The 21,431-nt window shown below is 43.8% G+C and overlaps 1 protein-coding gene and 3 long non-coding RNA genes across 4 annotated transcripts in view; 2 read left to right on the top strand and 2 right to left on the bottom strand.

The window, feature by feature from the left end:
• Positions 1–21,431, top strand: part of ITGBL1 (integrin subunit beta like 1) — a 500,590-nt gene that overhangs the window by 80,323 nt on the left and 398,836 nt on the right. The gene's annotated exons all lie outside the window — the stretch shown is intronic.
• LOC130355488 (uncharacterized) lies at positions 5,352–6,093 on the bottom strand. Its single transcript, XR_008888543.1, has 3 exons — positions 6,003–6,093; positions 5,815–5,911; positions 5,352–5,401 (listed from the first exon to the last, which is right to left on the bottom strand). It is a non-coding gene; the product is annotated as an uncharacterized LOC130355488 (long non-coding RNA).
• LOC130355487 (uncharacterized) lies at positions 12,398–13,139 on the bottom strand. The gene is made up of 3 exons (XR_008888542.1): positions 13,049–13,139; positions 12,861–12,957; positions 12,398–12,447 (listed from the first exon to the last, which is right to left on the bottom strand). It is a non-coding gene; the product is annotated as an uncharacterized LOC130355487 (long non-coding RNA).
• LOC130355486 (uncharacterized) lies at positions 15,426–16,167 on the top strand. Its single transcript, XR_008888541.1, has 3 exons — positions 15,426–15,516; positions 15,608–15,704; positions 16,118–16,167. It is a non-coding gene; the product is annotated as an uncharacterized LOC130355486 (long non-coding RNA).

Genomic DNA, 21,431 nt, shown 5'->3' with positions numbered 1-21,431 from the left:
ATTTTCTCACCAAAAACAAAGTGATTACGATATTATGGGTAATGTCTTTACTAAATGATAATGATTTTTAAAAAGTGTAAACGGTAAGCAAGGAAGACATCCCGTACCAATCGGGACCTCCTCCAAGACAAAAGTTAAATAAGTTACAATGAGAGTTAATAAAGAGTGACAATGCTGTAATAAGCTACAGAAAGCAGCTATAAGTTAGACGTTCGTTTAGGCAAAATGGTGATACAGATCGCATCCTAAAGATCCACTCGGATTCTTTTTGTAGGATGCGTCTGTCCCATTCTCCACCCCTAGGGGATTTCCGAATTACCTCCATAGCACAAAAGGAGATACATTTAGTGTCACCACCATGCTTTGCCCACATGTGTAGTGACACCGGAGTGTCTCTTCGATTTTGAATGTCGCAGACATGTTCCCTAATTCTTTTCTTAAAGGACCTCTTAGTTTTGCCTATATACTGAAGGGGGCATGTGCAGGTCCCTACATATATCACCCCTTCAGTATCACAATTGGCAAAATCTCTGATTGTGTATTCCCTTCCAGTCACTACACTAGTGAAGGACTTACATTGCTGGATATTGCTACATGCCCTACATCGACCACAGCGAAAGGTGCCAAGTGGTTTCCTATCCAGCCATGTTCCTTGCCTAGTCGGTTCAACAAAATGACTATGTACCAACCTATCTCTTATAGACCTACCCCTGCGAAATGTAATCATGGGGTAAGGAGAAACAATATCGTTAAGATCTTGATCACTTCGTAAGAGAGGCCAATACCTTTTCAGTATATTCTTTACCCTTTCTGATTGGTTATCATAGGTACCAATTAATCTAACAGAATTGTCCTCAATAATCCTATTCTTCGGGGTTAGCAACTCTCTACGTTCTGATGTTAATGCCCTACTGAAGGATGTAAACAACACATCCGAGGGGTAGCCCCGTTCAACGAACCTATCCCTCAGATCCCTTGCCTGATTATTGAAACCTTCCATCGACGAACAGTTCCTACGTATCCGCAGGATTTGTCCAGTGGGGATACCTTTTTTAAGGGGTACAGGATGGAAACTGTCCCATCTAAGTAGGCTGTTCGTCGATGTAGGTTTCCTAAAGGTACTTGTCTCTAACAAACCATTCTCTCCTCTTCTAATTAGTACATCCAGGAATGGTAATTCGTCCCTGTCAATCTCGAACGTAAACTTAAGACCAAGGGGGTTGTGATTTAAACCTTCTACAAATTCCTTAAAAAGATTTTCACTTCCGGACCAAACTACGAACACGTCATCAATATATCTACCCCAATAAATTAAATGTGGGTTCCACTTACTATCCTCCTCCCCAAAAACTATGGTACTCTCCCACCAGCCCAGGGTGAGGTTTGCATATGAGGGGGCCACTGGGCTCCCCATGGCAGTACCCCTGAGCTGGTGGTAGTACCGAGAATCAAAAATAAAATAATTATGGGTTAGAAGAAATTCCAATAGTTGGATGACATATTCGCTATGGGTCCGGAAGTGAATGCCCCTAGTTTGTAGATAATACGAAACAGCTCTCAGTCCATCTACATGTCGAATGGAACTGTAGAGGGCCTCCACATCTATCGATGCTAGAAGCATGTCTGAGTCAAGTTGTATACCATCAATTTTTTATAGAAGGTCACTAGTGTCTCTTATATATGATGGTAAAGAGGACACAAATTCTCTCAATATCTGATCTAGGTATATACCTAGTTTTTGAGTAACTGAATTTACTCCCGAGACTATGGGTCGCCCCTTCAGGGGCGTAACCCCTTTATGTATTTTTGGAAGCGCATAAAAAGTGGGAATCTGGGGGTCAACCGGACACATGTACTTACATTCTTGATCAGAAATCAAATGGTCATCTAGACCCCTAATAAGGAGTTTCTCAAGTTCTTCCTTAAAGGAGTTAGTAGGATCTCTTCCAATAATCCGATAGGATTCACGATCCTGCAATAGTGTTAGTGTCATTTCCTTATAACCACATATGTCCATGACCACCAGATTCCCACCTTTATCCGATGGTTTAATTGTAATCCTAGAGTCACGCTCTAGTTGTTTTAAAGCCGTCAACTCTCTATCCGATAGGTTAGAGGGAATTTGTTCATTCCATGAGGGTATTCTTTCAATTTCTCTAGTTATCATATCAAGGAATACATCCAAATTAGATGATTCTACAGGGGGGGGGGGGGGCATTCTTGTGCTTTTGCACCTCAAATTGGTGAAGGGTCCTTGACCCATAACCCTATCATTTTCACTCAAGAGACTTGTCATCGTTCTGAACATAGGGTAAATCCTCGTCAGCAATTCCCAAATGTTGGCTAGTTTCCCGGTCACTAGTCTTAAAGAATTTTCTCCATTTGAGTTTTCTTATAAACAGATTTATATCCTTAACCCAGTTGAAGGCCTTAAATTGTGTGACTGGGACAAATCCCAAGCCTTTAGAAAGGACTGAGACCTCGGAAACAGATAAATGTCTACTAGATAAATTAATTACCGTATATACTCGAGTATAAGCCGAGTTTTTCAGCACGATTTTTCGTGCTGAAAACACCCCCCTCGGCTTATACTCGAGTGAACTCCCCCACCCGCAGTGGTCTTCAACCTGCGGACTTCCAGAGGTTTCAAAACTACAACTCCCAGCAAGCCAGGGCAGCCATCGGCTGTCCGGGCTTGCTGGGAGTTGTAGTTTTGAAACCTCCGGAGGTCCGCAGGTTGAAGACCACTGCGGCCTTCAACATCATCCAGCCCCCTCTCACCCCCTTTAGTTCTGAGTACTCACCTCCGCTCGGCGCTGGTCCGGTCCTGCAGGGCTGTCCGGTAAGGAGGTGGTCCGGTGAGGAGGTGGTCCGGGCTGCTATCTTCACCGGGGAGGCCTCTTCTAAGCGCTTCGGGCCCGGCCTCAGAATAGTCACGTTGCCTTGACAACGACGCAGATACGTCGTTGTCAAGGCAACGGCTCTATTCCGGGCCGGAAGCGCGGAGAAGAGGCGCCCCCGGTGAAGATAGCAGCCCGGACCACCTCCTCACCGGACCACCTCCTTACCGGACAGCCCTGCAGGACCGGACCAGCGCCGAGCGGAGGTGAGTACTCAGAACTAAAGGGGGTGAGAGGGGGCTGGATGATGTTGAAGGCCGCAGTGGTCTTCAACCTGCGGACCTCCGGAGGTTTCAAAACTACAACTCCCAGCAAGCCCGGACAGCCGATGGCTGCCCGGGCTTGCTGGGAGTTGTAGTTTTGAAACCTCTGGAGGTCCGCATGTTGAAGGCCCAGTGGTCTTCAACCTGCGGACCTCCGGAGGTTTCAAAACTACAACTCCCAGCAAGCCCGGACAGCCGATGGCTGCCCGGGCTTGCTGGGAGTTGTAGTTTTGAAACCTCTGGAGGTCCGCAGGTTGAAGACCACTGAGGGCGACTGATGAGAAGAGGATGATGAAGGGGGTGGGGGGGGTGGGGATGATGAAGGGGGGTGGGGATGATGAAGGGGGGGGTGTGGGATGATTACAAGGGGATGATGAAGGGGGATGTGTGGGATGATAAGGGGATGTGTGGGATGATGACAAGGGGATGATGAAGGGGGGATGTGTGGGATGATGACAAGGGGATGATGAAGGGGGGATGTGTGGGATAAGGGGATGTGTGGGATGATGACAAGGGGATGATGAAGGGGGGATGTGTGGGATGATGACAAGGGGATGATGAAGGGGGATGTGTGGGATGATAAGGGGATGTGTGGGATGATGACAAGGGGATGATGAAGGGGGGATGTGTGGGATGATAAGGGGATGTGTGGGATGATGACAAGGGGATGATGAAGGGGGGATGTGTGGGATGATGACAAGGGGATGATGAGGATGTTAATGACGGGTCTGGATGATGACAGGGGGGGATGAGGTATTTCCCACCCTAGGCTTATACTCGAGTCAATAACTTTTCCTGGGATTTTGGGTTGAAATTAGGGGTCTCGGCTTATACTCGGGTCGGCTTATACTCGAGTATATACGGTACTTGGTTTTCTGCTGGCTTTGTGGGTATGGTCTCTCCCGAAGGCCATAAGTCATTTCCCTCCCCTCTAAAAAAGAAGAGGAAGTGGAAGAGGAAGGAGCAGACGAGGAAGAGCGAGAGGGACCATAACCTCCCCCTCTTCTCCCTCTCCCTCCCCCCCTCCTGCCCCTCCATCCCCCACCCCCCCTCCTCTCTGGCCTCGCACAGTCTTAGGCCTACCTTGTGGGGAGGGGAAAGGCCGCACAAAATCACCCCTTCTTTCAGAATCAGATGATTCTAGATCCGATGTTGATGCCTCCGTTGGAGGATACTCCCCTATTGTCTTTTCCTGAAAGACAAAAGCTCTTTTTTCACGAAATTCAGAGAGATCACGTATGAACTGTTTATGTTTACGATTTTTCAATAAGGTATAGAATTTATCAACTAGGCTCTCCAATACAGCTTCCCTACGAGCAAATTCCGGATCTGTCTTGAATTTCAAAATAGCGTCAATGGATTCTTTTAGGCGCTTACTTGAATTATCAAGAGCGATTCGTTCCTCATCCAAGAGGATATTCATGAAACGGAAGGAGCTTGCTAGAGCCTCTTGTTCCCACTTTTTTAACAAATTTTCAGTTCGTGATCTCTCAGCAGGTAAGATATTGACCCTTAACCCTTTTGGAACAATATTGTTTTTTAGATAGTGTTCTAGTGACTGTACTTCCCAAAATGATTTGAGATTGTCTTTATATATTTCATATAACTCCCTAAATAATGATTTTAGAGATACAGTATCATTGTCACCCTTATCACTCTCTTGTTCAGAAAAGACATCAGCAGCATCAGCCGCCCATTTATGTAAATTTAAAGACCCTGCGAGATAGCCTTCCATAATATTATCAAAAAATAATCTCACTGACAGTCGGACACAATGGTGTCCTATAGCTATTTTCTACCAGAATAACATTAAACCATGTAGCTAAAAATTCACAATTTTATTTAATCCTCGTAAAAAACCCAATGACAATAATATAAATAATTAGTATCAATACATAAGAAAGAAAAAGCTCTCCTATGATGAACAACCGTATATCCCAACGCGTTTCCCCGTGTATCTTGTGATATACAACGGTTCATCAGGGGATGACAACAACAGTATACAAATATATACCTAATAAGCACCGAGATATGGAGGAACAATATGTATAGATAGCGTGCAACACATGGACAAAGGCACAGCTTAATGTACAATAGATGAAAGGACAATTAGAACTATACATATGTTATAATACATCAAAGCAGACATATATACAATACAAAGCACATGAATGCAGATAGGAAATAGCAAGGCTTATTTGTGGCTTCATTTGAATATCCTCCGACTGATGTAACAACCTGTAGCAGGAAGCAAAAAAAGGGAGAACAAACAAGGATAGAAAGAAAGAAGACACAACATACCACATAAAACATAGCATTAGCTTTAGTACACAAATATTCCATTCTACATATATTTGCAAAGCAAGACAAAAAAATATATAATAATAAATAATAAAGAATATAAAATATGATAACATCACATGCCAAAAGATATTGAGACATGAAAAGTGTAAAGATTATTGTGTAGATAATGGATGTGTTGAAGATAATAACGAAGGTAAGTAAAGAAGAAAACAGATAAATACTGTGTTAATGACAGGCCAGGTGCCAAAAAAGAAAAGGAAAGTAGATAAAGTCCTTAAATTACACCAGATGTGGTCTCAAAAAACTCCCAAAGGAAAAAACAGAGACATATATATATATGTCATTACCTCTAGGTAGCAGAGAACGAGATCACTGATAAAGTGAGGACCCTACGATAAGGGCTCCTCCACAGAAAAAGGGAAAATAGGCTTAGTAAATGGCCCCCTAAAAATGGCAAATAATAATAATCATGATAAGCCATACCAAATCTACCATATATATATATGGACCATTTCAATAGTAGTAAAGCCTATACCTGGAATAAAGACCTGAAAATAGTTGCTTCCTTACTACAGATAACTCCAGACCACAATTGTCCAATCACCAAGATCTTGTTTGACCCTCCAGATTATTAGATAAGGAGTTCAGATAATAATGCCACCTATACACAGATAGGGGAGGGGGAGGGGAGTAACATCAGTACAAATGGTATATGCAAATAGTCCAAGGTTTCAACCCCAGCACCCTAATCCTCACCTAGGTAAAGAAACCTCTATGATGTCCACATAACCACAGTATAGTCCAAAAGATGTCCAGCCATTATCCATGTGTAGTTACTGCAATAAATAACTAAACTGATTAACCTACTTCCTAACACCACAATAATTCATGCACAGTCCACTGCTTACCCCCATATCAAAATGCCATAGGCATGATACGTCCGTCTGCGACTGGCGATCCACGTCGCAGATAGCTAAGTATATCCCAGCCTCTGTCTTAAATACCTCCACACTCGCGCGCATATCCGGGACGCCAAATGCGTCACTTCCGGTAGCCGCGCATCATGTGATAGCATCTCCAAGGACGCCGTAACCAAATTGGATCACATGATACTAAGTCATGTGATAACATCTCCAAGGACGCCGCAACCAAATTGGATCACGTGATAAATCACGTGACCCATTGCGTCCATCACTGCACTGCACGTCCAAGGTAGTTTAGTGAAGATAGGAGTGGGAGGAGAATTGAAAAGAAGGCTGGAAAAAGATAGTGCTGTATGACAAATAAGCGCAGCACAGGAGAACTTAAATAAGGTATTGTATATATAAATAAACAAGAAAGGAAAAGAGAGAGAGTACCAATATAAATATAGATTATTGTATAACAAAATAAAGACTACGTATTTTATTACACAATTACAGGGAATCATAAATGCTTGAGAACAAATGATACATCCATATTATGTGTCAATTGTGACTACATAAATAGTATAATAACTTTTAAAGCCTAACTGCTCAACCGAGCCAAGAAAGTTAGGGGCATTTCTCGCAGTTTCATATAGTTTTTAGGTCCATTTTGTATTTTCTCACCAAAAACAAAGTGATTACGATATTATGGGTAATGTCTTTACTAAATGATAATGATTTTTAAAAAGTGTAAACGGTAAGCAAGGAAGACATCCCGTACCAATCGGGACCTCCTCCAAGACAAAAGTTAAATAAGTTACAATGAGAGTTAATAAAGAGTGACAATGCTGTAATAAGCTACAGAAAGCAGCTATAAGTTAGACGTTCGTTTAGGCAAAATGGTGATACAGATCGCATCCTAAAGATCCACTCGGATTCTTTTTGTAGGATGCGTCTGTCCCATTCTCCACCCCTAGGGGATTTCCGAATTACCTCCATAGCACAAAAGGAGATACATTTAGTGTCACCACCATGCTTTGCCCACATGTGTAGTGACACCGGAGTGTCTCTTCGATTTTGAATGTCGCAGACATGTTCCCTAATTCTTTTCTTAAAGGACCTCTTAGTTTTGCCTATATACTGAAGGGGGCATGTGCAGGTCCCTACATATATCACCCCTTCAGTATCACAATTGGCAAAATCTCTGATTGTGTATTCCCTTCCAGTCACTACACTAGTGAAGGACTTACATTGCTGGATATTGCTACATGCCCTACATCGACCACAGCGAAAGGTGCCAAGTGGTTTCCTATCCAGCCATGTTCCTTGCCTAGTCGGTTCAACAAAATGACTATGTACCAACCTATCTCTTATAGACCTACCCCTGCGAAATGTAATCATGGGGTAAGGAGAAACAATATCGTTAAGATCTTGATCACTTCGTAAGAGAGGCCAATACCTTTTCAGTATATTCTTTACCCTTTCTGATTGGTTATCATAGGTACCAATTAATCTAACAGAATTGTCCTCAATAATCCTATTCTTCGGGGTTAGCAACTCTCTACGTTCTGATGTTAATGCCCTACTGAAGGATGTAAACAACACATCCGAGGGGTAGCCCCGTTCAACGAACCTATCCCTCAGATCCCTTGCCTGATTATTGAAACCTTCCATCGACGAACAGTTCCTACGTATCCGCAGGATTTGTCCAGTGGGGATACCTTTTTTAAGGGGTACAGGATGGAAACTGTCCCATCTAAGTAGGCTGTTCGTCGATGTAGGTTTCCTAAAGGTACTTGTCTCTAACAAACCATTCTCTCCTCTTCTAATTAGTACATCCAGGAATGGTAATTCGTCCCTGTCAATCTCGAACGTAAACTTAAGACCAAGGGGGTTGTGATTTAAACCTTCTACAAATTCCTTAAAAAGATTTTCACTTCCGGACCAAACTACGAACACGTCATCAATATATCTACCCCAATAAATTAAATGTGGGTTCCACTTACTATCCTCCTCCCCAAAAACTATGGTACTCTCCCACCAGCCCAGGGTGAGGTTTGCATATGAGGGGGCCACTGGGCTCCCCATGGCAGTACCCCTGAGCTGGTGGTAGTACCGAGAATCAAAAATAAAATAATTATGGGTTAGAAGAAATTCCAATAGTTGGATGACATATTCGCTATGGGTCCGGAAGTGAATGCCCCTAGTTTGTAGATAATACGAAACAGCTCTCAGTCCATCTACATGTCGAATGGAACTGTAGAGGGCCTCCACATCTATCGATGCTAGAAGCATGTCTGAGTCAAGTTGTATACCATCAATTTTTTATAGAAGGTCACTAGTGTCTCTTATATATGATGGTAAAGAGGACACAAATTCTCTCAATATCTGATCTAGGTATATACCTAGTTTTTGAGTAACTGAATTTACTCCCGAGACTATGGGTCGCCCCTTCAGGGGCGTAACCCCTTTATGTATTTTTGGAAGCGCATAAAAAGTGGGAATCTGGGGGTCAACCGGACACATGTACTTACATTCTTGATCAGAAATCAAATGGTCATCTAGACCCCTAATAAGGAGTTTCTCAAGTTCTTCCTTAAAGGAGTTAGTAGGATCTCTTCCAATAATCCGATAGGATTCACGATCCTGCAATAGTGTTAGTGTCATTTCCTTATAACCACATATGTCCATGACCACCAGATTCCCACCTTTATCCGATGGTTTAATTGTAATCCTAGAGTCACGCTCTAGTTGTTTTAAAGCCGTCAACTCTCTATCCGATAGGTTAGAGGGAATTTGTTCATTCCATGAGGGTATTCTTTCAATTTCTCTAGTTATCATATCAAGGAATACATCCAAATTAGATGATTCTACAGGGGGGGGGGGGGGCATTCTTGTGCTTTTGCACCTCAAATTGGTGAAGGGTCCTTGACCCATAACCCTATCATTTTCACTCAAGAGACTTGTCATCGTTCTGAACATAGGGTAAATCCTCGTCAGCAATTCCCAAATGTTGGCTAGTTTCCCGGTCACTAGTCTTAAAGAATTTTCTCCATTTGAGTTTTCTTATAAACAGATTTATATCCTTAACCCAGTTGAAGGCCTTAAATTGTGTGACTGGGACAAATCCCAAGCCTTTAGAAAGGACTGAGACCTCGGAAACAGATAAATGTCTACTAGATAAATTAATTACCGTATATACTCGAGTATAAGCCGAGTTTTTCAGCACGATTTTTCGTGCTGAAAACACCCCCCTCGGCTTATACTCGAGTGAACTCCCCCACCCGCAGTGGTCTTCAACCTGCGGACTTCCAGAGGTTTCAAAACTACAACTCCCAGCAAGCCAGGGCAGCCATCGGCTGTCCGGGCTTGCTGGGAGTTGTAGTTTTGAAACCTCCGGAGGTCCGCAGGTTGAAGACCACTGCGGCCTTCAACATCATCCAGCCCCCTCTCACCCCCTTTAGTTCTGAGTACTCACCTCCGCTCGGCGCTGGTCCGGTCCTGCAGGGCTGTCCGGTAAGGAGGTGGTCCGGTGAGGAGGTGGTCCGGGCTGCTATCTTCACCGGGGAGGCCTCTTCTAAGCGCTTCGGGCCCGGCCTCAGAATAGTCACGTTGCCTTGACAACGACGCAGATACGTCGTTGTCAAGGCAACGGCTCTATTCCGGGCCGGAAGCGCGGAGAAGAGGCGCCCCCGGTGAAGATAGCAGCCCGGACCACCTCCTCACCGGACCACCTCCTTACCGGACAGCCCTGCAGGACCGGACCAGCGCCGAGCGGAGGTGAGTACTCAGAACTAAAGGGGGTGAGAGGGGGCTGGATGATGTTGAAGGCCGCAGTGGTCTTCAACCTGCGGACCTCCGGAGGTTTCAAAACTACAACTCCCAGCAAGCCCGGACAGCCGATGGCTGCCCGGGCTTGCTGGGAGTTGTAGTTTTGAAACCTCTGGAGGTCCGCATGTTGAAGGCCCAGTGGTCTTCAACCTGCGGACCTCCGGAGGTTTCAAAACTACAACTCCCAGCAAGCCCGGACAGCCGATGGCTGCCCGGGCTTGCTGGGAGTTGTAGTTTTGAAACCTCTGGAGGTCCGCAGGTTGAAGACCACTGAGGGCGACTGATGAGAAGAGGATGATGAAGGGGGTGGGGGGGGTGGGGATGATGAAGGGGGGTGGGGATGATGAAGGGGGGGGTGTGGGATGATTACAAGGGGATGATGAAGGGGGATGTGTGGGATGATAAGGGGATGTGTGGGATGATGACAAGGGGATGATGAAGGGGGGATGTGTGGGATGATGACAAGGGGATGATGAAGGGGGGATGTGTGGGATAAGGGGATGTGTGGGATGATGACAAGGGGATGATGAAGGGGGGATGTGTGGGATGATGACAAGGGGATGATGAAGGGGGATGTGTGGGATGATAAGGGGATGTGTGGGATGATGACAAGGGGATGATGAAGGGGGGATGTGTGGGATGATAAGGGGATGTGTGGGATGATGACAAGGGGATGATGAAGGGGGGATGTGTGGGATGATGACAAGGGGATGATGAGGATGTTAATGACGGGTCTGGATGATGACAGGGGGGGATGAGGTATTTCCCACCCTAGGCTTATACTCGAGTCAATAACTTTTCCTGGGATTTTGGGTTGAAATTAGGGGTCTCGGCTTATACTCGGGTCGGCTTATACTCGAGTATATACGGTACTTGGTTTTCTGCTGGCTTTGTGGGTATGGTCTCTCCCGAAGGCCATAAGTCATTTCCCTCCCCTCTAAAAAAGAAGAGGAAGTGGAAGAGGAAGGAGCAGACGAGGAAGAGCGAGAGGGACCATAACCTCCCCCTCTTCTCCCTCTCCCTCCCCCCCTCCTGCCCCTCCATCCCCCACCCCCCCTCCTCTCTGGCCTCGCACAGTCTTAGGCCTACCTTGTGGGGAGGGGAAAGGCCGCACAAAATCACCCCTTCTTTCAGAATCAGATGATTCTAGATCCGATGTTGATGCCTCCGTTGGAGGATACTCCCCTATTGTCTTTTCCTGAAAGACAAAAGCTCTTTTTTCACGAAATTCAGAGAGATCACGTATGAACTGTTTATGTTTACGATTTTTCAATAAGGTATAGAATTTATCAACTAGGCTCTCCAATACAGCTTCCCTACGAGCAAATTCCGGATCTGTCTTGAATTTCAAAATAGCGTCAATGGATTCTTTTAGGCGCTTACTTGAATTATCAAGAGCGATTCGTTCCTCATCCAAGAGGATATTCATGAAACGGAAGGAGCTTGCTAGAGCCTCTTGTTCCCACTTTTTTAACAAATTTTCAGTTCGTGATCTCTCAGCAGGTAAGATATTGACCCTTAACCCTTTTGGAACAATATTGTTTTTTAGATAGTGTTCTAGTGACTGTACTTCCCAAAATGATTTGAGATTGTCTTTATATATTTCATATAACTCCCTAAATAATGATTTTAGAGATACAGTATCATTGTCACCCTTATCACTCTCTTGTTCAGAAAAGACATCAGCAGCATCAGCCGCCCATTTATGTAAATTTAAAGACCCTGCGAGATAGCCTTCCATAATATTATCAAAAAATAATCTCACTGACAGTCGGACACAATGGTGTCCTATAGCTATTTTCTACCAGAATAACATTAAACCATGTAGCTAAAAATTCACAATTTTATTTAATCCTCGTAAAAAACCCAATGACAATAATATAAATAATTAGTATCAATACATAAGAAAGAAAAAGCTCTCCTATGATGAACAACCGTATATCCCAACGCGTTTCCCCGTGTATCTTGTGATATACAACGGTTCATCAGGGGATGACAACAACAGTATACAAATATATACCTAATAAGCACCGAGATATGGAGGAACAATATGTATAGATAGCGTGCAACACATGGACAAAGGCACAGCTTAATGTACAATAGATGAAAGGACAATTAGAACTATACATATGTTATAATACATCAAAGCAGACATATATACAATACAAAGCACATGAATGCAGATAGGAAATAGCAAGGCTTATTTGTGGCTTCATTTGAATATCCTCCGACTGATGTAACAACCTGTAGCAGGAAGCAAAAAAAGGGAGAACAAACAAGGATAGAAAGAAAGAAGACACAACATACCACATAAAACATAGCATTAGCTTTAGTACACAAATATTCCATTCTACATATATTTGCAAAGCAAGACAAAAAAATATATAATAATAAATAATAAAGAATATAAAATATGATAACATCACATGCCAAAAGATATTGAGACATGAAAAGTGTAAAGATTATTGTGTAGATAATGGATGTGTTGAAGATAATAACGAAGGTAAGTAAAGAAGAAAACAGATAAATACTGTGTTAATGACAGGCCAGGTGCCAAAAAAGAAAAGGAAAGTAGATAAAGTCCTTAAATTACACCAGATGTGGTCTCAAAAAACTCCCAAAGGAAAAAACAGAGACATATATATATATGTCATTACCTCTAGGTAGCAGAGAACGAGATCACTGATAAAGTGAGGACCCTACGATAAGGGCTCCTCCACAGAAAAAGGGAAAATAGGCTTAGTAAATGGCCCCCTAAAAATGGCAAATAATAATAATCATGATAAGCCATACCAAATCTACCATATATATATATGGACCATTTCAATAGTAGTAAAGCCTATACCTGGAATAAAGACCTGAAAATAGTTGCTTCCTTACTACAGATAACTCCAGACCACAATTGTCCAATCACCAAGATCTTGTTTGACCCTCCAGATTATTAGATAAGGAGTTCAGATAATAATGCCACCTATACACAGATAGGGGAGGGGGAGGGGAGTAACATCAGTACAAATGGTATATGCAAATAGTCCAAGGTTTCAACCCCAGCACCCTAATCCTCACCTAGGTAAAGAAACCTCTATGATGTCCACATAACCACAGTATAGTCCAAAAGATGTCCAGCCATTATCCATGTGTAGTTACTGCAATAAATAACTAAACTGATTAACCTACTTCCTAACACCACAATAATTCATGCACAGTCCACTGCTTACCCCCATATCAAAATGCCATAGGCATGATACGTCCGTCTGCGACTGGCGATCCACGTCGCAGATAGCTAAGTATATCCCAGCCTCTGTCTTAAAAAAATAAAGGTATCCCCACTGGACAATTCCTGCGGATACGTAGGAACTGTTCGTCGATGGAAGGTTTCAATAATCAGGCAAGGGATCTGAGGGATAGGTTCGTTGAACGGGGCTACCCCTCGGATGTGTTGTTTACATCCTTCAGTAGGGCATTAACATCAGAACGTAGAGAGTTGCTAACCCCGAAGAATAGGATTATTGAGGACAATTCTGTTAGATTAATTGGTACCTATGATAACCAATCAGAAAGGGTAAAGAATATACTGAAAAGGTATTGGCCTCTCTTACGAAGTGATCAAGATCTTAACGATATTGTTTCTCCTTACCCCATGATTACATTTCGCAGGGGTAGGTCTATAAGAGATAGGTTGGTACATAGTCATTTTGTTGAACCGACTAGGCAAGGGACATGGCTGGATAGGAAACCACTTGGCACCTTTCGCTGTGGTCGATGTAGGGCATGTAGCAATATCCAGCAATGTAAGTCCTTCACTAGTGTAGTGACTGGAAGGGAATACACAATCAGAGATTTTGCCAATTGTGATACTGAAGGGGTGATATATGTAGGGACCTGCACATGCCCCCTTCAGTATATAGGCAAAACTAAGAGGTCCTTTAAGAAAAGAATTAGGGAACATGTCTGCGACATTCAAAATCGAAGAGACACTCCGGTGTCACTACACATGTGGGCAAAGCATGGTGGTGACACTAAATGTATCTCCTTTTGTGCTATGGAGGTAATTCGGAAATCCCCTAGGGGTGGAGAATGGGACAGACGCATCCTACAAAAAGAATCCGAGTGGATCTTTAGGATGCGATCTGTATCACCATTTGGCCTAAACGAACGTCTAACTTATAGCTGCTTTCTGTAGCTTATTACAGCATTGTCACTCTTTATTAACTCTCATTGTAACTTATTTAACTTTTGTCTTGGAGGAGGTCCCGATTGGTACGGAATGTCTTCCTTGCTTACCGTTTACACTTTTTAAAAATCATTTAGTAAAGACATTACCCATAATATCGTAATCACTTTGTTTTTGGTGAGAAAATACAAAATGGACCTAAAAACTATATGAAACTGTGAGAAATGCCCCTAACTTTCTTGGCTCGGTTGAGCAGTTAGGCTTTAAAAGTTATTATACTATTTATGTAGTCACAATTGACACATAATATGGATGTATCATTTGTTCTCAAGCATTTATGATTCCCTGTAATTGTGTAATAAAATACGTAGTCTTACGCGCTTATTTGTCATACAGCACTATCTTTTTCCAGCCTTCTTTTTTTTAATTCTCCTCCCACTCCTATCTTCACTAAACTACCTTGGACGTGCAGTGCAGTGATGGACGCAATGGGTCACGTGATTTATTATCACGTGATCCAATTTGGTTGCGGCGTCCTTGGAGATGTTATCACATGACTTAGTATCATGTGATCCAATTTGGTTACGGCGTCCTTGGAGATGCTATCACATGATGCGCGGCTACCGGAAGTGACGCATTTGGCGTCCCGGATATGCGCGCGAGTGTGGAGGTATTTAAGACAGAGGCTGGGATATACTTAGCTATCTGCGACGTGGATCGCCAGTCGCAGACGGACGTATCATGCCTATGGCATTTTGATATGGGGGTAAGCAGTGGACTGTGCATGAATTATTGTGGTGTTAGGAAGTAGGTTAATCAGTTTAGTTATTTATTGCAGTAACTACACATGGATAATGGCTGGACATCTTTTGGACTATACTGTGGTTATGTGGACATCATAGAGGTTTCTTTACCTAGGTGAGGATTAGGGTGCTGGGGTTGAAACCTTGGACTATTTGCATATACCATTTGTACTGATGTTACTCCCCTCCCCCTCCCCTATCTGTGTATAGGTGGCATTATTATCTGAACTCCTTATCTAATAATCTGGAGGGTCAAACAAGATCTTGGTGATTGGACAATTGTGGTCTGGAGTTATCTGTAGTAAGGAAGCAACTATTTTCAGGTCTTTATTCCAGGTATAGGCTTTACTACTATTGAAATGGTCCATATATATATATGGTAGATTTGGTATGGCTTATCATGATTATTATTATTTGCCATTTTTAGGGGGCCATTTACTAAGCCTATTTTCCCTTTTTCTGTGGAGGAGCCCTTATCGTAGGGTCCTCACTTTATCAGTGATCTCGTTCTCTGCTACCTAGAGGTAATGACATATATATATATGTCTCTGTTTTTTCCTTTGGGAGTTTTTTGAGACCACATCTGGTGTAATTTAAGGACTTTATCTACTTTCCTTTTCTTTTTTGGCACCTGGCCTGTCATTAACACAGTATTTATCTGTTTTCTTCTTTACTTACCTTCGTTATTATCTTCAACACATCCATTATCTACACAATAATCTTTACACTTTTCATGTCTCAATATCTTTTGGCATGTGATGTTATCATATTTTATATTCTTTATTATTTATTATTATATATTTTTTTGTCTTGCTTTGCAAATATATGTAGAATGGAATATTTGTGTACTAAAGCTAATGCTATGTTTTATGTGGTATGTTGTGTCTTCTTTCTTTCTATCCTTGTTTGTTCTCCCTTTTTTTGCTTCCTGCTACAGGTTGTTACATCAGTCGGAGGATATTCAAATGAAGCCACAAATAAGCCTTGCTATTTCCTATCTGCATTCATGTGCTTTGTATTGTATATATGTCTGCTTTGATGTATTATAACATATGTATAGTTCTAATTGTCCTTTCATCTATTGTACATTAAGCTGTGCCTTTGTCCATGTGTTGCACGCTATCTATACATATTGTTCCTCCATATCTCGGTGCTTATTAGGTATATATTTGTATACTGTTGTTGTCATCCCCTGATGAACCGTTGTATATCACAAGATACACGGGGAAACGCATTGGGATATACGGTTGTTCATCATAGGAGAGCTTTTTCTTTCTTATGTATTGATACTAATTATTTATATTATTGTCATTGGGTTTTTTACGAGGATTAAATAAAATTGTGAATTTTTAGCTACATGGTTTAATGTTATTCTGGTATGCTATGCAATGGCATAGCACTGAGCAGTGTATGCAATCTAATGATTGCATGTAAAAGTCCCCCCTTTACCTATTTTTTTAACCCCTTAACGACCTGTGCTGTATATATTTGGCGCGGTTGTGCGACAGATCTATGAAGGAGCTGAGCTTGCTTCATATCGGTTCGGTCCTCGCTGCTATCAGCAGCCAGGACCTGCAACTAATGCCAGACACCAGCGATCAGGCCGATGCCCAGCATTAACCCTTTAGACGTTGCAATAAAAGTTGATTTTGGCATCTAAAATGTCGAAAATACACTCCCAGCAGCTCAGCTGAGCTGATCGGGATCATCGCGGGGAAATAGCGATGTCCCGATCAGCTGAGAGGATGGTGGAAGGGCCCTTACCGGCAGGCTGGAGCAATGGAGTACGATAACACTGATCAATGCTATGCTATGACATAACATTGAACAATGTATGCAATCTAATTATTGCATGTTATAGTCCCTTGTGGGTACTAAAACGTAGTGTAAAATTTTTTTTTTATTTTTTTCAACAAATGTGATTTAACCCCTTCCTTAATAAAAGTTCGAATCACTGCCCTTTTCCCATTAAAAAAAAAGTTAATAAATATAACCATTAACTTATGTGGTATTGTTGCATGCGTAAATGTCAGAACTATAAAAATGTAATCTTAATTAAACCACATGGTCAATGGCGTATAAGAAAATAAATACCAAATTCCAGAATTGCATATTTTTGGTCACTTTGTATACCTTAAAGGGGTATTCCATGGAAAACTTTATTTTATATATCATCTAGCTGCAGAAAGTTAAACAGATTTGTAAATTACTTCTATTAAAAAATATTAATCCTTCCAATAATTATCAGCTGCTGAAGTTGAGTTGTTCTTTTTTGTCTGGCAACAGTGCTCTCGGCTGACATTTCTGCCTTTCTCGGGAACTGCACAGAATAGAAGAGGTTTGCTATGGGGATTTTCTTCTATTCTGGAAACTTCCTGAGACAGGTGTCATCAGAGAGCACTTAGACAGAAAAGAACAACTTAACTTCAGCAGCTCATAAGTACTGAAAGGATTAAGATTTTTTAATAAAAGTAATTTACAAAAAAATGTTGCGTGGAGGTTGATTGAAGACGCATGCTGCTGGCGCTCTGGTCCTGCACCTGCTATTACTGAGGCATTTGGCGTTCTTTATGGGGAGAACCTACAAGAAAAACAAGAAAGGGGCTCTCTCTTGTCCCCCCCCCCTCTCCTCAACCGGATCTCACTGCATATTTTACCCGATCCCAGCCCTGCCGGAGCTCATCTCTGCCCCGGGCAATATGGCTGCCGGCTCTTCTGTGCTCGCAGGCCTTGCACTCCTGCCTGCTCCTCATCCGGCTCCGCTCATCTGCCCGCTCCGTTACCTACCTCCTCTCCGGCTGGGACCCACCGCTGCTTCTCTGCCGCAGCCTCACATAATGGTGGCGCTGCATCAGCCTGCACCTCTCCTGCCAGAAAGGACAGCCCTTCTGCCTTCAAGCTGGCGGCACCCACCGGGTCCCAGGTAGGCTCCATGCTCAATCCCAAGGACCTTGCACATGAACCACCTCCTTGTCCTGAACCCTCTGTGAGGAGGGATCCAGCTCCGGCCTCCCTGCTGTCCCCTCCACAGGAGCCTGGGATGGTTGGCCTGCACTTCCCCACTCCTGACGCTTCCCCCCAGCCTCCATCTGCTCTCTGGGGGCCAGCATCTGGTGGCCTTTGATGATATGGGGCTGGGGCCTGATGTGGCCCCTGAGGAGTGGCCCCCTTTTTCTCTGCAAAGCTCCCCTGCTATGATGGCCTTCTATGCTGTACCTGGCATAACTCACACCAAGGGACTGCTGCCTCCCCTCCGGCTCCCCATGGGACTCTCACTCCTATTGCTCCCCAAGTCCTTCTGCTGTGGACCATATGCTGCCCCAGTCTTCTGCACCATCAGAGGCGGCACACCATGTTTAAGGAACCCCATCATGGGGCCCTCCACCCAGTCTGATGGGTACCCCTTTCATTTTTGGGGCTACTCTAGCAGACCTACACTTTCTAGTTGCCTCTCTCCCCACAAAAGATGATCTTTCTTACTTGGCCAAAAAGATGGTGGTGGAGTGTAAGGAAGAATTTGTTCAACTTCGTCAGGACGTCTCCGACTAGAGTGGGGCAATGGAAATTGCACAGGAATCTTCATCTTCTTCTGTTCAAGCTCTACAACAGGTGGTGTGATAGCACAGTGATCAGCTCTTCACTCTACAACAACATCTCAACGACGTTGAGAACCGTAACAGACAGAACAATATTCGTCTGCGGTGCCTGCCAGAAGCTGTGGGCCAGGATGAGTTATATCCTGCCTTATTATCCATTTTCAATGACCTTCTGGACTGGGCTACAGATGCCCACATTGAATTGGATAGGGCGCACAGACCTTTTCGGCCTCCTAGTCCTGATGATCAATGCCGCCGAGATGTGAGGATACACTTCTACACCATTAAAGAGGACATCCTCCGTTCAGCACGTGCCCGCAGGAGAATTTTCTACAGGGATGTCCAAGTTCAATTATTTCCGGACTTGTCCCACCATACCTTGGCCCAGAGAGCTTCTCTCAAGCCCATCCTCAAAGTCCTGTGGGAGCATGATCTCCGTTACCACTGGAGTTTCCCCTTCGCCATCTCTGTCGGCCAAAATGGGAAGACCTTTACTGTGCTCTCCCCGGACGGCTTGCCTGGATTCTTGCAGGACTTGGACTTGCCTTCTCCTTTTTGCCTTCTCCTTTTTCCCGCTCCCACCCGGCCTTCCCTCCTTTCCACTCTCTTCTGCCCCCCTTTCTTCCCCATCCTCCCTTACCCCTTCTCCCTTCTTTCCCCCCATTTACTTGACATATTTTGTTCGATTAGGACTTGCTCCCTTCCTCATTTTCTCTTCAGGCCTCTTAACGCCAAATGTCCTCTTCTTTCCCTTTCTCTTCTTCATGTGTTGGGAGCTTTCCCGGACTCCCCTTCTGCTTTTATGACTAGTGATGTCGCGAACATAAAATTTTCGGTTCGCGAACCGCGAACGCTAACTTCCGCGCAATGGGAAGGCGAATTTTAAAACCCACAGGGACTCTTTCTGGCCACAATAGTGATTTAAAAGTTGTTTCAAGGGGACTTACACCTGGACTGTGGCGTGCCGGAGTGGGATCCATGGCAAAACTCCCATAGAAAATTACATAGTTGATGCAGAGTCTGGTTTTAATCCATAAAGGGCATAAATCACCTAACATTCCTAAATGGTTTGGAATAACGTGCTTTAGCCCCCTTTAGGCATCACATAGTTAGATCCCCCCTTTAGGCAGCACATAGATTCCCCCATGTTAGGCAGCACATAGTTAGAGCTCCCCTTTAGGCAGCACATAAGATTCCCCCATATTAGGCAGCTCATAGTTAGAGCCCCCCTTGAGTGGGATTTGAACCTAAGGCCCCAGCACTGCAAGGCAGCAGCCACCATGCTACCCTTAGCATACATCTATTATCCATGGTTGCTAAAATGGACAGCGATGTCAGCAGAGAGTACCAGAAAAATTAGGCATGTACACATGGATGAAAAATTGGGTATTGTCGCAGCCGCAGCTGTAGCAGCGGCCAGAAAAATTGCAGCACCATAACAAGTGCAGCAGCAGAGGCCAGAAAAATTAGGCATGTACACATGGATGAAAAATTGGGTATTGTTTCAGCTGCAGCTGTAGCAGTGGCCAGAAAAATTGCCTCACCATAACAAGTGCAGCAGCAAAGGCCAGAAAAACTAGGCATGTACACATGGATGAAAAATTTGGTATTGTTTCAGCCGCAGCTGTAGCAGCGGCCAGAAAAATTGCAGCACCAGAAAAAGTGCAGCAGCAGAGGCCAAAAAAATTAGGCATGTACACCTGGCTGGTAAATTTGTGACAGTTGTGCAAATTTTTTTAATTTGCACAACTGTCACACCAAATATGATTTCCACTAGTGTGACAATGAGCAAAGAAGCTTGCCAGCGGAGTTCCCCTTTTAAGCAGTGGTCCCCAACCAGGGTGCCTCCAGCTGTTGCAAAACACACGGACTGATATATTTCAGCCCTTTGAATACTGTAGTAGTTAGTTGCTTTAAAGAAAAAAAGCTTGCCAGCGGAGTTCCCCTTTTAAGCAGTGGTCCCCAACCATGGTGCCTCCAGCTGTTGTAAAACACACGGACTGATATATTTCAGCCCTTTGAATACTGTAGTAGTTAGTTGCTTTAAAGAAAAAAAGCTTGCCAGCGGAGTTCCCCTTTTAAGCAGTGGTCCCCAACCATGGTGCCTCCAGCTGTTGTAAAACACACGGACTGATATATTTCAGCCCTTTGAATACTGTAGTAGTTAGTTGCTTGAAGGAACTGAAGTTTTATACTGGAGTACCCCTTTTAACCAGTGGTTCCCTCCCAACCAGGGTGCCTCCAGCTGTTGCAAGACACACGGACTGATATTTGAGCCCTAAAAAGGGCTTTTTTGGGTGCTGTCCTTAAAGCAGATGCTACACTAGTGCTTTAGGAGTAAACTGGACTCTGAATACACCACCTAGCAGCAACCTAGCTATCTCTTTCCCTTTACAGCAGGAGCAGCTTCTCTGACCCTCCACTTCATAATCCTGCAGCATGCCGAATGAGGGTAAAATGGCGTCCGTGCAAGAGGTAGGAGGGTCTGGAAGGGAGGGACTGCTGCTGATTGGCTGTAATGTGTCTGCTGACTATGACTCACAGGGTTAAAGTTTACCGCAATGTTAAAGTATAGGGGGCGAATCGAACTTCACATATGTTTGCCCGGCGATGCAAAAGCGAACATGCTAAATTCGCCGGGAACTGTTTGCCGGC

Source organism: Hyla sarda, chromosome 2, assembly GCF_029499605.1.
Source record: "Hyla sarda isolate aHylSar1 chromosome 2, aHylSar1.hap1, whole genome shotgun sequence".
NCBI classification, from domain to species: domain Eukaryota; kingdom Metazoa; phylum Chordata; class Amphibia; order Anura; family Hylidae; genus Hyla; species Hyla sarda.
Note: the sequence above shows the minus strand (reverse complement) of the source record. Positions and strands in the feature narration are given on the sequence as shown.